Genomic DNA, 18,745 nt, shown 5'->3' with positions numbered 1-18,745 from the left:
TTGGGCACTTAACAAGTGTGCAAAAGACAACAAATTGTTCAAATACAAAAGAAAGAAATAACAAAAAATAAATAGATGAGCAATAAATATCAACAACATGAGATGAAGAGTCCTTGAAAATGAGTCCATGGGTTATGGGAACATTTCAATGATGGGGCAAGTGAAGTTGAGTGAAATTATCCCCTCTGGTTCCGGAGCCTGATGGTTGAGGTGTAGTAACTGTTCCAGAACCCGGAGGTGTGAGTGTGGCTCCTGTACCACCTTCCTGATTGCCTTCCACTATTCAACAGATCTCAATGAGGTCACCCCTTCTATTCTTCTGAATTCCAGTGAATACAGGCCCAGAGCTATCAGCCACTCTTCATATGACAAGCCATTCAACCCTGGAATCATTTTCGTGAACCTCCTTTGAATCCTCTCCAGTTTCAGCACTTCCTTTCTAAGATAAGGGGCCCAAACCGGCTCACAATACTCCAAGTGAGGTCGCACCAGTGCTTTATAAAGTTTCAACATTACGTCCTTCCTTTTATATTCTATTCACGATGCTAGCCAGGCGTCAGAGAACATTTTGGGAGTGCAGTGTTATGTGTTACACCGGAACGGGGCTGCACGAGGACATACCCGATCAAAACTTCTCCATGGACGGCTCCCAGACCGTTCGGGCTGACCGGAAGTGCACTGAGAGCGGTAAGCATAAAGGAGTTGGAGGCTTGCTGTTCTGATTAACAACGGATAGTGCAATCCGGGTCATATTACGATCGAGGAACGTGTTTGTAGACCGGATATTGAACTTTTTGCTGTTGGACTCCGGCCATATTCCACTGAGATACAACACTGGGTGGCACGGGAGGTTGTTCCTGCCTGTGGCCATCGAACCTTGCAGCTCCTCCCGTGGAGGGTCAGACACCCTGAGCCAATAGGCTGGTCCTGGACTTATTTTCCATCTGGCATAGTTTGCATTTTATTGTTTGATTGTTTGTGGTTTTTGTATTGCTATACTTATGCTCTATTCTTGGTTGGTGTGGCTGTAATGAAACCCAGTTTCCCTCGGGATGAATAAAGTATATCTATCTATCTACCTATTCCTCTTGAAATGAATGAAACCATTGCATTTGCCTTCCTTACCATCGACTCAACCTACAAATTAACCTTTAGGGAATCCTGCACAAGGACTTCCAAGTCCCTTTGCACCTCAGTTTTTTGTATTTTCTCTCCATTTAGCAAATAGTCAACCCTTTCATTTCTTCTACCAAAGTACATGACCATACACATCCCAACACTATATTCCATCTGCCATTTCTTTGCCCATTCTCCTAATCTGTCTAAGTCCTTCTGTAGCCTCTCTACTTCCTCAAAACTACCAGCCCCTTCACCTATCTTCATATCATTTGCAAACTTTGCAACAAAGCCATCAATTCCTTCATCCAAATCATTGAAATATAATGTAAAAAGAATTGGTCCCAACACAGACCCCTGCAGAACACTACTAGTCACTGGCAGCCAGTCAGAGAAGTCTCCCTTTATTCCCACTCTTTGCCTCCTGCCAGTCAGCCACTGCTTTATCCATGCTAGAATCTTTCCTGTAATACCATGGGCTCATTTGTTATTTATTTATTCATTCTTTTATTTGCAGTTTCCTTTTGCAAGTTTGCAGTCTTTGTGTGCAGTTTTTCACTGATTCTATTGTATTTGTTTGTTCTATTGTGAATACCATAAGAGCATAAGACCATAAGACATAGCAGCAGAATTAGGCTATTCAGCCCATCGAGTCTGTTCTACCATTCCATCACAGCTGATTTATTATCCCTCTCAACTTGATTCCCCTACTTTCACCCTGTAACCTTTGACACCTTGGCTAATCAAAAAACTATTAACCTCTGCTTTAAATATACTCAATCACTTCGCCTCCATGGCACCTGACACAACAAATTCCACAGATTCGCTACTCATGTTCTTAGTATTTATTTATTTGTTTGTTTTTATATTTGTACGGTTTTTCGTCTTTTACACATTGATTGTTTGTCATACTTTGTCTTTTTCATGGATTCTATTGTTTTTCTTTGTTCTTTGTTTTTTACATTATTTATTATTTATATAATATTATTTATTATTCTTTGTTCTTCTGTGAAAGCCCACAAGAAAATGAATCTCAGGGTTGTATGTACGTACATTGGTAATAAACTTACTTGGGACTTTGAACTCTCCGAAGACACACAAGTACGTTGTGCATACATTATATTCACACCAGGCACTTGCGGGCTGAATTGAACACATTCTCGGACTGTGATGGTCGTTGATGCAACATCTGCAAGTTCTGATGCATATGTGAAGCTAATAAAGCTAATCTGAAGAAAAAATCTTAAAATGAGAAAAGCTACCCTCCTAAGCTCATATAAATACTAAATATGCTAATGCCCGTTCCAATCCAAAGAAGGAAAGCAGAATGAAATGCTGAGTTATCCCTTCATTGCAATAGATGGTTAGATGCCAGTTAGACTCCTTTTTCAGTAATACTGAAGCAGCTAAAATTAGCTGAAGGTTGAAAACAGAATAGTCATTCTTCTGCTATCTACTGAAATGTGATCCAGTTAGAGCATTCAGCCAAAATCCTTAGAATTTGGGACAAGCAAGTGGCTACGGCGTCAGAGCAAATGCCAAATAAATTAAGCAATTCTGCAACAAAATGGGGGAACTTAGACAAGGAACATTTGTACAACCTGTTAACGACACATCTATGTACTAGGCTTTTTCAGAGCAGATGCATGCACAGAGGAATTCACCTATGATTTGTAGTGCTCCATGTACTAATATAGTGGTGGAATTATATAAGGCATAATTGCCTTGATTAGTTGGGGCACTGTGTATAAGAGTAAACAAATTGTGTTCTAGCTGTATAGATCTTTGGTTAGGCCACACTCGGAGTATTGTGTGCAGTTCTAGTCTCCCTGGGAAGGACGTGAAGACTTTGGAGATTACGTGGAAGACGTTTATCAGGATTCTGCCTGGATTAGAGGGTATGAGCTACAAGGAGAGCTTAGATGAAGCTGAGTTGTTTTCTCCAGCGGCTGAGGGAAGATCTGATAGAAGTTTATAACATTATGAACATAAAATATTCTGCAGACGCTGGGGTCAAAGCAACATGCACAACTCTCTGGAGGAACTCAGCAGGTCGGGCAACATCCGTGGAAACGGACAGTCAATGTTTCGGGCTGAGATCCTTCATCAGGTCTGAAGAGGGAGGGGGTAGGGGCCCTATAAAGAAGGTGGGGAGAGGGTGGGAAGGAGAAGGCTGGTAGGTGCCAGGTGAAAAACCAGTAAGGGGAAAGGTCAAGGGGTGGGGGAGGGGGGAAGCAGGGAGGGGATAGGCAGGAAAGGTGAAGAAGGAATAGGGGAAAACACAATGGGTAGTAGAAAGAGGCGGAACCATGAGGGAGGTGATAGGCAGCTGGAGGAGGGGGCAGAGTGAAACTGGGATGGGGGAAGGGAGGGGGAGGGAATTACCGGAAGTTGGAGATCTCAATGTTCAAATTATGAAAAGCATAGACAGGATAGACAGTCAGAATCTTTGTCCCAGGGTGGAAGTGGCAAGAAAGAGAGGACGTGAATTTAGGTTAGAGGAGAGGTGTAGGGCAATTTTTTTGTCAATGACCAACCTAGTCCAAGGGTGTGCTGGAGGTGGACCATAAGCGTCACCGTGCTTCTGGCGTCAATATAAATGCCCACAGCTTACTAACCCTGATCTGTACATCTTCGAAATGTGGGAAGAAACTGGAACACAAGGGGAAAACCCATGTGGTCATGGGAGGAAGTTATAAACTCCTTAAAGACAGTGGCTGGAATTGAACTCTGATTGCTGGCGCTTTTGAAGCGTTGCGCTAACTGTGCTGCCTTCGTTACCATGAGACGCAGGGTTATTTATTTACAAAGAGCACGGAATAGGCCCTTCAGCCGCTCTGCCCAACAATCCCCCAAGTTAAGCCTAGCCTAATCACAGGACAATTTACGATGACCAATTAACCTGCTGACTGGTAACACCTTTACACTGTGGGAGGAAAGCAGAGCACCCGGAGGAAACTCACGCAGTTACGGGGAGAACGTACAAACTCCTTACAGGCAGCAGTGGGAATTGAACCTGGGTTGCTGGTAAAGCATTACCCTAACCACCATGGTACCGTGTTGCCCTAATGGAGGGATCTGGAAGGATATGGGTCTTGGAAGAGACTTGGTTTAGTTTGGCATTGTGTTTGGTGTAGACATTGTGGATCAAAGAGCCTGTTACTAAGCTGTACTGTTCTATGTTCTGTGGAGGCAACATTTACTCATTCATTTTTCATGGCCAGGAATTACTGCCCACCCTTTGGTGCCTTTGAAACGGTGATTGTGAGCTGCTTTTGTGAATTGCCATAGTCCTTATAGTGAAGATGCACCCAGAGGGCTGTTGGGGATGACACTCAAGGAGGTAGGCATAGAAATATACTGTGCTGTGACCTGGAACTTACAGGTGAGGGCATTTCTATGCACCTACTCCATCGTGGTAGATGTCAAGGATTTGGGAGGCACCGTCCATGAGGCCATAAGACAAAGGAGCAGAATTAGTCTGCTCTGCCATTCTATTATGGCTGATTTATTGTCCCTCTCAACCACTTTCTCCTGCTTTCTCCCCATAACCTGTGACGCTCTGACTAATCAAGAACCTATCAACTTCCGCTTCAAATATACCCAATGACTTGGCCTCCAAAGTCGCCTATGGCAGTGCATTCCACAGACAACCGACGGACTAGCCTGGGCGAGCCACCTCAGTGCATTTTGTAGATGCAGAGAATATGTGTCATTGGTGGGGAGGATAAATGTTTGGAATGGTGGACAGGAGTGCCAGTCCAGAGGGTTGCTTTGTCTTGGATGGTGTTGAATTTCCTCAAGGATTCATACCCTTGAAGAAGCATAAAATAGGTACGAACTTTTTGTCTTCAATCTTATCTCACATTCCCAATTCTTCTTTCAAATAGAGTATCGTTATTATATACAATGCCAAATGAAACTGGGTCTCTTCTGACTGTGTATCCCTGAATATTCATGAGTCTAACAGCCACTATCTGTTTGCACCACTACCCCGGCAGCTCATTCCAGACACCCACCACAGAGTTTTTAAACAGAACAGTGGGAATTGGATATCGCAACATGATAATGTACCATGAATACTCTTCATCTTCCCCCCACCTTCTTATTCTGGCTTCTGTCCCCTTTCTTTCCAGTCCGGATGAAGGGACTCGCTCAGAAACACTGACTGTTTGTTCTCCTCTACAGACGCTTCCTGACCTGCTGAGTTCCTCCAGCATTTTGCGTGTGTTACTATGAATGACAGCTTTTATGTCATCTGTTCTTTTCTGGCAATGTGCAAAAGAGAAATGCTGGCTAGATTACTGGTCACTTGAGGGGCGTGGGGTGAGGGCTGGGTTGTCCAGCAACCTAACTTTCCCTCCTGGCTTTTCCCAAAGATTAGGTGAACTGCTGTTGAAACCACACCATTTGATTTCTACCTTTAAGAGTAATTTGGGTAGTTATATGGAAGGGAGGGGTACGGAGGGCTACGGTGAGGGAGCAGGTCGATGGGACTAGGCAGATTAATAGCTTGGCCTGCTTCTGTACTGTAGTGCTCTGAAAGTCTATTGGTCTATTCAAAAGATAATGTCAAAAGACAACTGACCAAACCTGCAGAGACTAAGCAAAGTGCAAGTAAACAGAGAGAGTTATTGATCATTACAGAATATCTCTCCGGCGCTTCCTGCTTCCTCCCCTCTCCCTTTCCCTTTTCAAGTCAAGTCAAGTGAAGTTTATTGTCATTTAACTATATATATATATAAAACGTATATAACCATGTAACATATGTAGAAACGAGACAAACTTTCTCTAAACCAGGGTGTAAAGCACAGCGGTACACATAACACACAATAACTTATGAAGGTAAGGATAAAATCTGCAGATGAATCACACATAAATAACAAACTAAAGTGCATTAATATTAAATAGAGCAGATTAACCAGTGACGCATCGCCTATGATGCGGCCAGGAGTTCAGAAGCCTAATGGCCTGGGGGAAGAAACTGTTTCTCATCCTGACTGTTCTTGTTTTTATGCATCATCGTCTCTTGCCTAATGGTAGAAAGTTAAAGAGGATCTAGTCCAAAGAGGATGAGTGGGACCTGCGTACACAACACTCCTGATAAATGTCCGGATGGATGGTAGGGGGGCCCCTGTGATCCTCTCAGCTGTTCTCACAGTCCTTTATAGGGACTTCTGGTCTGATGCTCGACCGATCGCATACTAGATGGAGATGAACTTGTCAGGACGCTCTCAATGGTGCCCCTGTAAAATGTAGATTAATATTGCTCTTCTATCATATGGTGTCCGGATGAGCAAGTGAAGGCTACAGACTGAACACTGGTGAACGGGATGAGTGGAGGTAGGTAATCAGTGGTCAGCATGGATGTGATGGGCCTAAGGGCCTGTTTCTGACAGTGTGACTCACTGTATCTAAATCCACACCAACAGATCCCTCCATATTCATTCGTGCTATTAAGTGTCAAAATCCCAAATTCCAAATGCTACCACAGACCGGAATATGCAACAGGCACAACATAACTTCATCAGTATGTAAAGATCTAAAGGATTAAAGAGTTGAGAGGAGCCACATTAACCACAATTTTAGCTAACATCTTTTACTATCTAACAGATGTTAGCCTGTTACATGAAAGACTTGGTTAAACTCGAAAGAGTCCAGAAAAGATTTGCGAGAATGTTGCCAGGACTAGAAGGCCTGAGCCATAGAGAGAGGCTGGCCAAACTAGATCTTTATTCCTTGGAATGTAGGAGAATGAGGGATGACATTATGTAAATGTTTAACATTATGAGAGGTTTAGATAAGGTGGATGGTTACACCAGTCTGTGTGGGTAATTCTAACACAGTCATTCACTAACATACTACAAAGCCACAGTTACAAAACATTTCTTTTGTCCTTTCCATGGGTAGTAAGACTCAAGGTAATTGGCAGCGGTACTAGAAGACTTAGGTGGTAAAGTGGAGATACGCCTCTACCAAAGGAGGAATAAGGTGCCCCCTCCTCTCCACTAGCCTGCAGGTTACTCTTGGGCAAGGTGTGGCACCTGCTTAGGCCACCACCATCTTCCCCCCACCCCACACCCACCGGATCAGGGTCACGGGAAGCATGCGGCGGATGGTCGTATGAACAGCTGGTGCATATCCCAAGTCCTGGTTATGTGACCACTGACGACGGGCAGACAATCTCTGAAGAGCATTCAAATGGCTGAGGTCACCTGCCTTGTAAAGACACTGTCTAGAAGAAGGCAGTGGCAAACCACTTCTGTAGAAAAATTTGCCAAGAACAATCATGGAAAGACTATGATTGCCCACAACATATGACACAGCACAGAATAATGATGGCGACTAGAAGACCACCTGTTTTCCTGCACACTCTTTATACCTTTGTGATTATCTCTAATGTTCCCCAATTTCCTTTCCAACAAAGTGCATCAATTCACAATTGTCAGCGTTAAATTTCCTCTGGGACCCATCTGCCTGTTCTGTCAGCTTGCCAGCCTCCTTTTGCAATTGATTAGATGAGCTCCAGAGAGACCATTGTGGTTAAATTTAATTTTCCAAAAAAAATGTACCAAATTATGTACTTACAACATACAATAAACTCAAACACACCACACCTCCCTGTTTCACACATTTTGAATTATCCAAAGTTTGGAAATTTTATCTTGCACACCCATGTCTAAGTTATTAACAAATATCAACAATTGCAGGATTCTCAGTACCAACTTGCTTTCGGTATCCAATATGAAGTTCAGTCATTTACCATTACACTGATTACAGTCCTTTCCATTAATTTCCTGCCTATGATAAGTAATGACTGCTAATTCCATGTGGCTTCAATTTTGTTTATCAGCCTTTTACTTGAGAATTTACCAGAAGTTTCTGAAATATCTACATAGATGACATCTAATACACTGCCTTCCTCAACCTCTCTACCACACCTAGGTTAGTCAAACATGATTTGTTTTTAAAAAATTCTGTGTTGTTTCAGCTTTGGCAATGCAAACTTTTTATGATAAATGTTCCTAAAACCTTCCAATGAAGGGTCTTGGCCAGAAATGTCGACTGTTCATTCCCCACCATAGATGCTGCCTGTCTTGCAGGGTTCCTCCAGCATTTTGAGAGTATTGCTACAGAGTTTAAAATGGCTGTTCTGTAGTTGCTTGGCACATCTTTCTGCCCCTTTTCTTTGAACAAGAGTGTTATGCTTGCAATTCCTCTGGTAACGCTCCCATATCCAGCCAAGATTCGATTACATTAGAACGGGTGGCATCCTTTTTCTTTATTATTTTCTCTCTCTACTTACTACCTTTAGTCTGGTTCCATAAGACATAGGAGCAGAATTAGGCCATTCAGCCCATCAAGTCTGCTTCACCATTTCATCATGGCTGATCCATTTCCCTCCTAACCCCATTCTCTTGCCTTCTCCCCATAACCTTTCATGCCCTGACTAATCAAGAACCTGTCAACCTCCCCCATAACTGCACCCAGTGACAAGGCCTCCACGGCCATCTGTGCAATGAATTCCAGAGATTCCACAGTTTCACCACTCTCTGGCGAAAGAAGCTCCTCCTCATCTCTGTTCCAGATGGACGTCCCCCTATTCTGAGGCTGTGCCCTCTGGTCCTAGACTCTTCCACATGAGTTATTCACCTTATATATGTCACACCACCATCTTCTTACATAGAAGCATGATCTTTAACCCACTGCGTCTCCACTGTCCATCTATGCGATCTTTCGCTCTCTATTAATCTTTTTTACCAGATTGGGCTTGAATTCCCATCGCTGTCTGTAAGGGGCTTGCACGCTCTCCCCATGACCTTTTGGGTTTCCTCTAGCTGCTCTGCTTTCCTCCCACATTCTAAGGAGGAAGAGATTCGGGTGAGGGAGTTGTGGGCATGCAATGGCGGCAACAGAGGTGTGGCAACATTTGCAGGCTGCTCCCAGCGCATTCTCAGTCTGTGTTGGTCACTGACACAAACAATGCATTTCACTGTTTGTTTCCAAGTACATTTGACAAATAAAGCTAACATTCTTTTAAACTCAAGATATTCAGCAGATGCTGGAAATCCAGAGTAACACACACAAAATGCTGGAGGAACTCAGCAGGTCAAGATGCTCCTATGGAAATGAATAAACAGTCCGCCTTTCGGGCCAAGACCCTTCATCAGGACTCTGAGGAAGGGTCTCGGCCCGAAATGTCAACTGTTTAATCTTCTTCTGTCACCTGTTCCCTCTTGCCATCCACCTTCTCACAAACTCTTGCCACTTTAAGATCACAATACCATAAAACATCGGAGCAGAATTAGGCCATTCAGCCCATCGAGTCTGCTCTGCCATTCCATCATGGCTGATCCTGGATCCCACTCAACCCCATACACCTGCCTTCTCTCCATATCATTTGATGCCCTGACCGATCAGGAAATTATCAACTTCCACCTTAAATATATGCACAGACTTGGCCTCCACCGCGGTCTGCGGCACAGCATTCCACAGATTTACTATTCTCTGGCTGAAAGGAATTCCTTCTTACCTCTGTTCTAAACGGTTACCCCTCAATTTTGAGGCTGTGCCCTCTAGTTCTGGATAACCCCACCATAGGAAACATCCTCTCCACATCCACCCTATCTAGTGCTTTCAACATTCGGTAGGTTTCAATGAGATCCCTCCGCAACAGCCTCTCACTTCCCACGTTGTGAGTGGAAGCCCAGGAACCCTATTTCCCTCTTAACAGATGGTGCTCGACCTGGAGGGTCTCCAATTTTCGTGCGGCATCTGCCTATAACTGGTCAGGCCACAATTGGAGTTCTGTTTGCTGTTCTGGTTGCCCTGTTATAGGAAGGATGTGGAGACTGTGGAGAGGGTGCAGAAAAGTTTTATGACATTGCTGCCTGGATTAGAGGGTATGAGCTATAGGGAAAGGTTGAAAACCTTGGACTGCTCTCCTTACAACGTCGGAGACTGATAGAGGCACCGATATGCGGGACAGTCAGAATCTTTTCCCAGGAGTAAACATGTCAAACACCAGTGGACTTCATGATAAACAGCGCACACAAAATGCCGGAGGAACTCAGCAGGTCAGGCAGCATCTGTAAAGGGGAATAAACAATCCACGATTCAGGCTGAGGTCTTTCGTCAGGACTGGGAAGGAGGGGAAGGGGAAGGAGCTCAAGCCGGCAGGTGATAGGGGAGACCAGGTGAGGGGGAAGAGGAATGAAGGAAGAAGCTGGGAGGTGCTAGTTTAGTTGGAAGTGGTGAAGTGCTGAAGATGAAGAAATCTGATGGGACAGAAGAGTGGACCACGGGAGAAAGGGAAGGAGAAGGGAACCAGAAGGAGGTGGTGACCATATGAGGAGAAGAGAAGGGGGGGGACCAGAATGGGGAGTAGAAAAACAATGAGAAAGGAGTGTTTTTAAGGTGGGGGGAGGGATAAGTTTAAAGGCAATGTGAAGGCCAAGTTTCTTTAGCACGCAGAGAGTGGTATGTGTCTGGCAAAGCTTACAGGGGGAAGAAGCCAGTTTGGTGCAGTTTAAGAGGCCTTTAGATAGAGGGGTGACTATGAAGGAAATGGAGGGATATGGATGATACACAACGGGAAACTCATTTAGTATAAACAGGCACAACATGGTGGGCCGAATGGCCTGCCCAGTGTTGAACTGTGTATGTTCTCTGTTGTCTGTATTGATTGCAGATTTTCAGCATCTGCAACCTTCAGCCTTCACCCCCCTGTATTAATTCAGGGGACCAATCCAATCCTTCTTTCACTTCACTGGAGACAGCATCGAAGCAACATCCTTGACTACGTGAGCCCTTCGGACTGCAGGAATCTCCATAAAACAAGCCCACCACTTCTGTGGCCCTGTATTGATTTCCACAAGCATACTCCCGTCATACTCGATCGAAGCTCAGGAAGGCTCTGCGGACAGTTGCTGTCAGAATTGGACAGGGAGCTTTGATCTGGACTTGCTGTTGCTGTCTGCCTACGGACAGAGTTAGAACCAGCGTAGGCTCTGATGTGAGGTCAGTGCTTGAGCCACCAGGGGTGGCTGGTTGTTGATACTGCCTGGCCTGTGGGCTATGTAAACCTGGAACGGCAGCACAGCGGTTAGTGTAATGCTGTACAGTGCCAGTGATTTGGGTACAATTCACTCTGCTGTCTGTAAGGAGCTTGTATGTTCTCCCTGTGACCACCTGGTTTCCTCTGGGCTCCCCAGTTTCCTCCCATGTTCCAAAGACGCACGGGGTTGGCAGTTGTGGGCATGCTATGTTGGTGCCAGAAGCATGGCAACACAGTTACAGGGAGAACATGCAAACTCCACACGGACAGCACCCGAGATCAGGACTGAATCCAGGTCTCGAGACAGCGTCTCTACTACCCTCAAAGACACTCTTCCCTTTAACAGGACCACCATGGCAGCACGGATGGGTGTAAAATGAACGACAAGCCAACTATAGACACAGGAGACTGTGCTGGAGTCCTGAGGAACTCAGCAGGTCGGGCAGCATCTGTGGAGGGAAATGGACAGCTGATATTTTGTGTTGGGATCCTTCATCTGGACTGAAAAACTCTGAGAGCCGAAATGTCGACCATCTGTTTCCCTCCACAGATGCTGCCTGACCTGCTGAGTTCCTCCAGCACTTTTTGAGATTGCATTTAGAGATACAATGTGGAATAGGCCCTTCCAGCCCAACAACCCGTACTGCCCGGTGCCCCCTGATTTAACCCTAGCCACATCACTGGACAATTTAACCTACTAGCTACTACATCTTTGAATGGGAGCACCAAGAGGAAACCTACATATCCACAGGGAGGACGCACAATCTCCTTACAGACGGTGCTGGAATTCAACTCTGAACTCCAACACCCCGAGCTGTAGTAGTGTTGGGCTTATTGCTATGCTGCTGTGGTGCCCCACATGCATGTTATGTGATAAAATATATGCCATGTGCTCTATCCCTATTTTTTAAAAAAGAAGTCCACATTATCAAGATTTACACTTATGGATGGCACGAATTGAAATTAAGCCTTAAAACATTTCCAAGCAGAGTTCCCTTGTTTGCACAGCTTCTGTTATTAAGTCCAAACTGGGATTTAGTACCAGGAACGGTCACATTCCCCTTTATATTGATTTAAAGAAAAAATAAGTTCTACCTTGTCTGCTGCCATGACAACACCGGCAGTCTTCTGGGACCAAGGTACCTTGCTTGTCTTGTATGATTGCCAATACTTGCAGCAAGACAAAACTAACCTCAGTAGAAAAAGGTCTGGGGCTCATTTCCTTTCACAAGTCTGAGTGACGTTTGTGAGGGAAAGGACCGAGAAAGAGTTTCTTCTTAAAGAAAAACAGAGAAATAATTGCCCAAAAGAGGAATTGTCTGTCCCGAGGTTGAAAAGAATTTGCAGAGTACTCAATCCACACTTGCAGATAAGCTTCTTTGTTATTTGGTCAATCCATTCTTGGAATGCATTTAAATTCAACTTTCATATGGAATATACTCTGCACTTGGAGCACGTAGCTGACACTGTTAAGTTGTTTTTTCATCAAACTTGTACCCCAATACTAGGATGAAATGAAGGTGGTGTGGGAGAAGTTCTGGGACAGAACATTATAATTTGGCATAGACCACCTGGGTGATATGCTGTGTCTAATGTTTATCGTAGGGTCCTGCACACAATACGAACTTGAAGTAAGGGGGCTTCCCTTAGATACTGGGGTGCCAACTCTGCATGGACCTTTGCAATACCAGTTGGCAGGGCTCTCTCCATCTGAGTCAGAAGGCATTGGGTTTAGGGACCCCTCCAGGATCTTGAACGTACAATCCTGATACTCCAATGCAGTACTGAGGGAATGTTGCACTGTCAGAGAGACCATAAGACATGGGAGCAGAATTAGGCTATTCAGCCTATCAAGTTTCCTCTGCCATTCAATCATGGCTGATTTATTTTCCCTCTTAATTCCATTTTCCTGCCTTCTTCCCATAACCATTGATGCCCCTACTAATTAAGAACCTATCATACTCTGCATTAAATACACCCAATGACTTGGCCTCCACAGATGTCCGTGGCAATGAATTCCACAGACTCACCACCCTCAGGGTGAAGAAATTCCTCCTCATCTCTGTTCTGAAGGGCCGTCCTCCCACTTGCACTCTGTGCCCTCAGGTCCTAGACCCTCCCACTACTGGACACATACGACTAAAGGAGACCCTCAACAGAGGCTGTGCTCTCAAGTGGACACGAAAAACCTACTGAACTATCCTGGAGAAGGATGAGAGGTGTCCTGATCAATATTTATCCCCTTTTCAATACTTTATCTTGCCTTTGTCAATGTATTGTTTGTGGGAGCTTGCTATGCACAAATTGACTGTCTTGATACACCAATGACGATACTTCAAAAGTAGCCCTGGATGAGTTAACTAGTGCTACTTTTTTTTGATTTCACCCTTACAGAGTAAAACTGACAATATAACAGCAATCAGTGAAGAGCCACGCTTCCTGACTTTAAAATTACTTTGTAGGAGCATGTGGAAAATCCAACTAGTATCCCAAACCTGTGAGATTAACCAGAATCCTCACACGTCTCCACCAAGCACTCTAAACTATAGTTGCCAAAAAAAATTGCATAAAGGCTTCAAAGTAAAAAAAAAGTGGTTTGTTTAGTAAAAAGCAAGTTCTTACCTCCCTTTCACTAGACTCGCTTGCGTGACACTTAGATGTCCACACAGACGCTCAATAAAGGGTAGTTTAAAATGTAGTCACATCAGCACGGAAACATTGCAGCCAAATGTGGCACGTCCAACAGATATCCGACAATATATACAGCCCGGTCAGCGACTGACAGAGTTCTGCCTCATGACTCAGTAATTCTCCAGCCCGGGTCGCCTGAGTCACTTCAAAATAAAAGCACACAAAGCAGGCACGCAGTCTGCCGCTGTTTCACCATAAAGGTGTCCAGGGGAAAAGCAGCCTTTTCCTTCACTTTCCTGTGTAGTTTATGCATGTTTTATGTTCTGTGTTGCTGTTTGGATCTACATGCCTGCGATGCTGCTGCAAGTTTTTAATCATACAGTGCCTCTTGGTATGCACAGGACAATAACCTTGTCCTGAGTGAGGGTTCTCCCATTCATTGAGAGGTGACGGGTCAACTTCTTTGCTTTGTTTTAACCTCGCTCTCCTCCTCCTCCTCCACCACGAGAAGCCACGTTAATAAATGATACAACAGCATGGGACAGGCCCTTCGGCCTGCAAATTCTGTGCTATCCATTATGCTAAGTGAAAGTAATTCCATCTGCCTGCACATAATCCATATCCCTCCATCCCTTGTCTCTGCAGGATTCAAGATTCCAGATTACTTATTGTAACTTGGCATGATAGCTGAGTGGTTAGCACAATGCTTTACAACGCCAGTGACTCAGGTTCAATTCCCACCACTGCCTGTAAGGAGTCTGTATGCTCTCTAACCGTGACTGCTCTGGATTCCTCCTAAAGCCCAAAGACAGTCCGGTTAATTGGTCGTCATAAATTGTCCCGTGATTAGGCTAGGATTAAAATCAGGGGATTGCTGGGAAGCGCGGCTCGAAGGGCTAGAACCCTACTCTGAGCTGCATCTCAATATAATAATATAAAAAATAATTCTTCAATACATGAGTGCAAAGGGGAACCAAATATTTGTTACTCTGGATCTAATCCAGCATGAAAAAAATAAGCATAAAGAACACAATAAAAAAAATCACAATGGATATAAATATAAAAGCAATCCTATAAAACACAATGCATAAGTAACTGTTCTATACACAGACTGATTGTATCTGTCTGTCTAAATATTCCTTAGCTATCATATCTGCTTCCACCAACTCCCCTACCACTCTCTGTGTAAAAACACCTGCCTCATAAATCATGTTTAATCACCTTAAAATCTCTTTAAAAACATTCCCTCATTCACCTTACATCTACGTTCTTTAGTATTCGACATTTTCACCCTAGGAGAAAGACTGACTACCTGCCCTTTTATAACCTTATATCCTTCTGTCAGCTTATCCCTTATCCTCCGAAGCTCATGAATCTAAGCAGGAGTCATCTGTTTGATTTCCAGTGCCTGTTCCACCATTCCATTCAGTCGTGGTAAATTTTTTACCACATTAACTCATAAACCACTCTCTCTTGATATTTAGAGATCTGCTGACCCTCTGTCTTGAGTTCACTTAGAGGCCAGAGGTCATAGACGTTACAGCACAGTCCAGGCCCTTCGGCCCAATAACGTTGTGCTGACTTTTTACCCTACTTCATGATCAATTGAACCCGTCCCTCCTCCAAGCCCTCCAGTTTTCTATCTTTCATATGCCTATCTAATGTACATGCCTCTACTACCACAGGGCACTTTGTGCACGCACCATTCTGTGTAGAAAAACTACCTCTGATATCCCCCCTATACTTTCCTCCAAACACCTTAAAGTTATGCTCCTTGGTGTTAGCCATTTCCACCCTAGAAAACGGTCTTTGACTAGTCATTCATTCTATCTATGCCTCTTATACACCTCCATTGAGTCACCTCCTTCCTCTTCTGCAAAAAGAAAAGCCCTAGCTCACTCAACCTATGCTCATAAGACATGTTCTCTGCCAAGACACATACTCTCAACACTTTAAAGATGGTAGGAGATCCAGGAGTTTTGCCTATTGAAGAAGAAAGTCCATGTAGGTGGGACAAATGGCTATGGTCCATTTCAAGAATATTCAGATTACTGAGAGTAAGGACTATAAAACCTATTGAATATTGAAAGGCCTCAATAGAGTGGGTGTTGAGAGGAAGTTTCCTATAGTGAAGGAGTGTTGGACTAGAGGGCACTTCCTCAGAATACAAGGACATCCCTTTAGAAGAGAGATAACAAGGAATTTCTTTCGCTGGAGGGTGGTAAATCTGTGGAATTGCTGTAGACGGCTGTGGAGGCCAACTCATTGGGTACATTTAAAGCAAAGGTTGATAGGTTCTTGATTAGTAAGAGTGTCAAAAGTTACAGGGAGAAGGCAGGAGAATGGGGTTGAGAGGGAAAGTAAATCACCCATGATGGAATGGCAGCACAGACTCGATGGGCCGAATGGCCTAATTCTGCTCTTGTGTCTTATGGTCTTATGGACTAACCCAATTTGTCAGATATTACGGACTCTGTGGCATTACAGTTAGGGTTCAATAGGCCTGGGGTGGAAAGGATTTCCTACCAGTGGCATCCCCACCTCTCACAGCTTACTCTGATTAGACTGTCCAAGAAGTGGGAATTCAGAGGTTTGGCCAAGAATAGAATCCTCCTAAACATTAGAATATTATTAAGTTTTTGACAAGAACAGGCTATTCGGCCCAACAAAGCTTGCCAAATTTCAATTCACATAGTGTGTTGATTAACTATTGTTTAGATTTGAAGGTCTCTAAGGTACTACTCTCAACTACAACTAGGTAGTTTGTTCCGTGCGTCCACAATTCACAATGTAAAGAAATGCTTCCTGATATTAGTCTGAAATCTCCCATTAATCAGTCTCTATCTAACGCCCCATGTCCTTGATGATGGATTAATTCTGAAGTAGCAGCTGGCATCCATATACCCTTAATGACTTTGAATACTACTATCAGGCCTCCTCTCATTCTACGTCTACTTAGGCTAAAAAGATTTAATTCTTTCAATCTTTCTTCATAGCTCAAAGCCTGCAGAACTGGAATGAGTCACATTGCCCTTCTCTGAACTCCCTCCAGAGCCTTCACACCCCTCACAAAATATGGAGACCAAAATCACAGTACTCAAGGTGTGGCCTCAGAAGCATATTGTACAGCTTAAGGAGCTTAATGTCTTTAGACTTAAACTCCACTGAGTGCATTATATAGCCCAACATTCTATTAGCCTCCCTAACTGCTTCTGTGCATTGTCTAGATGTTGGTAATGATGAGTTTACCAGGATGCCCAAATCATTCTCATGGCCACTGTAACCTCAATGTAAGACCACTGGACCCCACCCTGTGCTAAGTTTGTCTCTCAAGCAACATCACTGGGAAACAGAATGACTGGTATTTCTAACATCAGCCTTTGCTGGGAGTTTGCTCTGTACAAACCACCGACAGTTGTATCAGCGTCTACACTTGAAAAGCACTTCACTGGTGTTAAGCTGGCTTTTGTTATCGAGATACCTTGTAAGATGTGACTTTGAACTTTAGCTTAGTACATGTGACAATAATAAAGCATTACTAATACATATCTGTTGAGCGAGCTAGGGTTTTTCTCTTTGGAGTGAAGGAGGATGACATGTGACTTGATAGAGGTATATAAGATGATAAGAGGCATAGATCGAGTGGATAGCCAGAGGCTTTTTCCCAGTGCGGAAATGGCTTTTGCACAGTACTGTAGTAATCTTATATACTGCTGCTGCAGCAAAAACAGACAAATTTCACAACATATGTGAGTGATGATAAACCTGATTCTGATATGGGTCTCTATTGTGGACTGGGAGTGGGAGGGGGGCAGGGAGAGGGGAATCATGGTTGGGAAAAGGGGAAGGAAGAGGGCAGGGAACGGGAATTACCAGAGATGCATTCTATAATGATCAATAAATCAATTGTTTGAAAAAACAAAGGACCCCAGGGTCGGGTGTGTCTGCACCCATGCCGTCCCCTCCCCTGGCACTCCTTCTCTGCCACCTGTCCCACACCCCTCCTGCAGCGCTCCACCCTCAACATTACCAACATCTTTTGCTCCTGCCAGGTTTACAAACTTGCCCGCCATTCTACGTTGACAAATGCAGTACTGTGCAAAAGCCTTAAGCAGCCTAGCTATAAATTTGTGCCTAAAACTTTTGCACAATCTTTTACTGTAAATGCCGCGAGAGTACTTGCTTCCACCAGCTTCTTAGGCCATACGCTCCAAGTTCCAACTAGCCTTCATGGGGAGATTAAGCCCTGCTTCATGAATTGATGATAAACTCGACAGGAATTTAGAAGAGATTTCTCCAGGTAGTGCATGGTAACAATTAGAATCAGATTTATCAATACTGATGTGAAAATTGTTGTTCTGCAGGAGCAGGAGCCATTAAATTACCATAAATTGCAAAAGTTAAGCAAATAATGGAAAGAAAGAGGAATAATGAGGGAAGGTTTTCATGTACCAGTGAGAAACGTGGACCTTGCTCTCCCAAGCTGCAGTTCAGGTGGCCAGAAAAGAAGCTAAATACGCATGTCAGGGAAAAGGGTATCGTCAAGGATACCTGCTGCCTTGGCCATTCTCTCTCTGACCTTCTCAAGATTCAGAATTCAAGTTTATTTAACAAGTGTACATCAGAACATACCATGAAACGTGTTTTTTTGCATTAACAACCAACACATCCAAGAGTGTACTGGGGGCAGCCCACAAGCGTCACCACACATTCTGGTGGCAACATAGCGCGCCCACAATGCTCAGCAGAACAACACAGAACACAAAAGGCAACAAAACACCAGCAAAGCAAGCCCTGTTCCTCCCTCCATCCCACCCACACACTTAAACAGTACTCTAACCCCAGGACAAGTTGTCTTCTTCGGACTCCAGCTTGGGAGAAGAGACAAGAGCTTGAAAGCCCAGCCAACCAGTTTCTTCCACGCACGGTCAGACTTCTGAA

General features: G+C 44.2%; 1 protein-coding gene across 4 annotated transcripts in view; it reads right to left on the bottom strand.

Moving 5' to 3' along the window:
• Positions 1–18,745, bottom strand: part of palld (palladin, cytoskeletal associated protein) — a 446,071-nt gene that overhangs the window by 120,709 nt on the left and 306,617 nt on the right. The window contains exon 1 of one of the 4 annotated variants that reach the window (XM_072257628.1): positions 13,796–13,938. The exons of the other annotated variants lie outside the window; for them this stretch is intronic. The gene's annotated coding sequence lies outside the window, so the exon portion shown is untranslated. Of the gene's footprint in view, positions 1–13,795; positions 13,939–18,745 lie in introns of those variants that run through there. 4 annotated transcript variants of the gene reach the window in all.

The sequence above is a fragment of the Mobula birostris genome, chromosome 5 (assembly GCF_030028105.1).
Source record: "Mobula birostris isolate sMobBir1 chromosome 5, sMobBir1.hap1, whole genome shotgun sequence".
In the NCBI taxonomy this organism is placed as follows: Eukaryota; Metazoa; Chordata; class Chondrichthyes; order Myliobatiformes; family Myliobatidae; genus Mobula; species Mobula birostris.
This window is presented reverse-complemented; position numbering and strand designations above follow the sequence as displayed.